Genomic DNA, 3436 nt, shown 5'->3' with positions numbered 1-3436 from the left:
GACAATGGGATGGGATGACTCAAAATCGCAAGTTCGTATGTTCAATTGAACTTTTGGGCCTAATTGACTTTTCGTGAAATGTTTAGGGGTATATTTGCACATTTTCCCTTTTATATATGAGAAATAACAAAATGTGAATTTTTATGTCCGTGCATTGCACGGGTGTAAATACTAGTAAGTATTACAACAATTAAGAGGAAATTAAAATGGGATTACGTACTGTCTGTACTGAAAGATAGAGTTGAAACATATAGGGGTCGTTTACAAACTTGGAAAAATGGAGAATTTTTCAAAAAAATGGAAAAATGAAGAAGTGGAGAAAGAAAAAATGGAGAGATTGTTTACTAAATTCATTTTTCCAAATCCTTTCTCAACTCCAATTCTCCAAATCTTATACAAAAATGGAGAGAAGAAAATCAGCTCTCTCCAAATGGAGCAAGGGAAAAACGCGCGTGTTTTAATGGAGGTCTCTGGTTCGAATCACGCTAACCACATTTTTTTTTCTTCCTCAGGATTAGGTCAAGGTCATTTCTCTTATTTCGCTGCTCTTTTCTCAATGGCCCGGCCCGCTGTCGCCGCTCTCTCCATCGCCCGCTGCTCTTCTCTCCCTCGCCATCGCCGCTCGCTCTTCATCTCCCGCCCGCTCTTCATCTCCCGCCCGCTCTTCATCTCCTGCTGGTCCTTCTCTCCATCGCCGTTCTCCCTCTCTCCATCGCCGTTCATCTCCATCGCTCCCTTTCTCTCCATCTCTCCTTCTTTCACGTAAAACAAAAAAGAGCGTAGCAGCACTCCGTCAAGCCACACATTACTCCGGTGAGCCTACATTTTTCGGTGAACATTTCATCTCAAAAACTCACGGACTCTCCAAAATCTTCCGTAGGATCTTGTCTAAGTCCACAAGTAATTATCTCAACCTATTTTATTTATTTTGATGAATATATCTCATTTTTCTGCTATTATAATTTTGATTGTAGAACTTCAATTGTGAAATTTGATTTTAATATCTTTTTTTTTTCTGTTGAACAAGTAATTGATATTCTGAGCATGTTTTGAGATTCTGATAAAGGTTCTGCTTGTGATTTTGATTGCAGAACCTCAAAATAAGGTTCTAAGCATAACCTCATTTTGAGGTTCTGATGCAGAACCTCAAATGAGGTTCTGATTTAGAACCTCATTTTGAGGTTCTGTTGGCAGAACCTCAATTAGTGTCATTCGAGCCTTTCAAGTATGGCTTCCATTAATAACCAACATCTTGTTCTGTTTTTCTCTGTTATTCAAGCAATCTTAACTGAGGCAGCAATTCATTTACTGTATTTGTTTGGAAATCATGTGTTCCTTTGGAAGCAGGATTTGAACTTTTAGCATTGATTCTCTTGATCAACATTAGTGTTTGCAGTTAAAAACAGTTGTATACTGGATTCATTTTTAGACTTTATACTGTTTCTCTTTTGTTTAGTACTTTTTTTTTTTGAAAGCTCTTTTGTTTAGTACTAGATGCTCAACAATTGCTCAAATCTTGAGTGGATAAAGTTGTGTCTGCTTAAAGAGTTATTATTATTATTATTATTATTATTATTTTCACTTTCTTTCTTCATATTCATTATTTGGCAAAAAAATATTTGGAAATTTAAGCTAACTTCTTTCCATTCTTAAGTATTTGAGCACACTGAGTTATCACCATCAGGCCTGCTCTGCTTTTCTTCTTCTCTTCTTGCTTTATGAAATCCTTGAATCTTTCCTGCAGTTTCACCATCTTTACCTGCTTCCTCAGCTCCCTACAACGTCTTTGGTTGCTATATTTTCTAAAGTTTAATCGTGTTTTGGATAACTAAATAGAAAATTGGACTGAAACATTGATTTAGCTTACATTCAACTTTAGTTCGCTTCTTTGTAATGCCATTTACACAGTTACACTAATTCTGTTCACAGCGTTGAATCGTTGATGTCTTCTTCTTCTTTTTTTTTTTTCCTGGAAATTTGACTCAACATTACATTGCACTTTCTGAATTTTCCTGTCTGTTTGGCTAGACACGCAATCTTGACCATCTGAAGAGCTAGGAAGGTAGGCACTTGAGAGTTACCCTTATCCATGAGTAGACAGTGTTGTTTTGAAGCTATGGTTGTATGTTAAGAGTCTAATATGACCCTTAAATTTTAAGTTAAAACATGCAGGACAAGGATGGTAGTTGGTGTTGGGTCCAAAAACATTTTTGGAAGCTTTATCCAAGTAGTTGAGTAGCACGGTTGGCAATGAACAATTTTATACGGATGCATAATTGTGCTATCCTTTTTGCTGCATAGTCTAACCATCCATCAGGCCTAGCATCCAGATATTCTCTTGTCGACACAGTACTCATGTTACGATACTGCATTTCAAATTACCTCATTTTATTTAAGCTAATAGCCATAGTGAAAGTTAGGAAACAAGAAGGACAAACCTGTTCCCACAACATAATAGCCTCACAAACATCATAATTTTTATTACTTCGAATTTGTTTTTCAAAATTTTTATTTTATTAAATATTAATTAACAACATAAAATTTTCAAAAAAATTAATCACATTAAAAAAAGATTTTAAAATTTTAAATTTTCATTTATAGTATGATATGATGGATTGCATGATATTAATAACGTATTTTTAAATATTTTTATTATGTATTTATTTATTTATTTTATTGTTTGTATTGCGGCGATCTTGATAATTATAAGTGTGTAATTATTAGTGCAACTATATTGTAATTTTTCATGACATTCATATTAATAAAGGAGCAATGGATTACATAGAGGCCGGGCATATCATCATCAACGACGGTGACTACCAAAGTCCATTTTATTAGGAAATCGACTTCTACGTTGTTGACCTCTATGAGCTTTCCGGCGGGCACCAGAGGGCGAAATATTTTAGTGAAGAAAGCTTATAAAATTTTTGTAGGTAAACATGTTGATATTCAAGCGTGGTATGTGTTGAGAACTTTAATTCAAGTGTTGATATATATTTGAATGAGTTCTGAACTTTAATTCAATTGTTGATATTTGAATGCAACTTTAATTTAAGTGTTAGATATTTGAATGTGTTGAAAACTTTTAGTATGTTATATTTGAATGTATGAATGTAATTAACATCTTGTAATGTATGTTGAGTTTGAGTTTAGTTGGAGGTTTTGAAGTAATAATTGAAGTAATGATGGAGGCTTTGTTGAGTTAGTTTGTAGTTGTTTTGGTGTGGTATGTGTTTTGAGAACTTTGAAATGTTGTTCTGAGAACTTAGCTTTGAAGTGTTGGTATTTTGAGAACTTTGAAGTGTTGTGTTTTGAGATTTTAAAGTGTTAGTGTGGTGTAGTAAATTGTTGGTATGGTTTGGTATATATTGAGAACAGAATGTTGTAAGTGTTGACAAGATGGATAATGTGGGAATGTACAGAAAAAAATGGTAGT

The 3436-nt window shown here is 34.1% G+C and overlaps 1 long non-coding RNA gene across 1 annotated transcript; it reads left to right on the top strand.

The window, feature by feature from the left end:
• Nucleotides 1-470: 470 nt before the first annotated feature.
• Nucleotides 471-3133, top strand: LOC116006429. Its single transcript, XR_004095135.1, has 2 exons — nt 471-900; nt 2768-3133. It is a non-coding gene; the product is annotated as an uncharacterized LOC116006429 (long non-coding RNA).
• The last annotated feature ends 303 nt before the right edge of the window (nt 3134-3436 follow it).

Source organism: Ipomoea triloba, chromosome 15, assembly GCF_003576645.1.
Source record: "Ipomoea triloba cultivar NCNSP0323 chromosome 15, ASM357664v1".
Classification (NCBI taxonomy): domain Eukaryota; kingdom Viridiplantae; phylum Streptophyta; class Magnoliopsida; order Solanales; family Convolvulaceae; genus Ipomoea; species Ipomoea triloba.
Note: the sequence above shows the minus strand (reverse complement) of the source record. Positions and strands in the feature narration are given on the sequence as shown.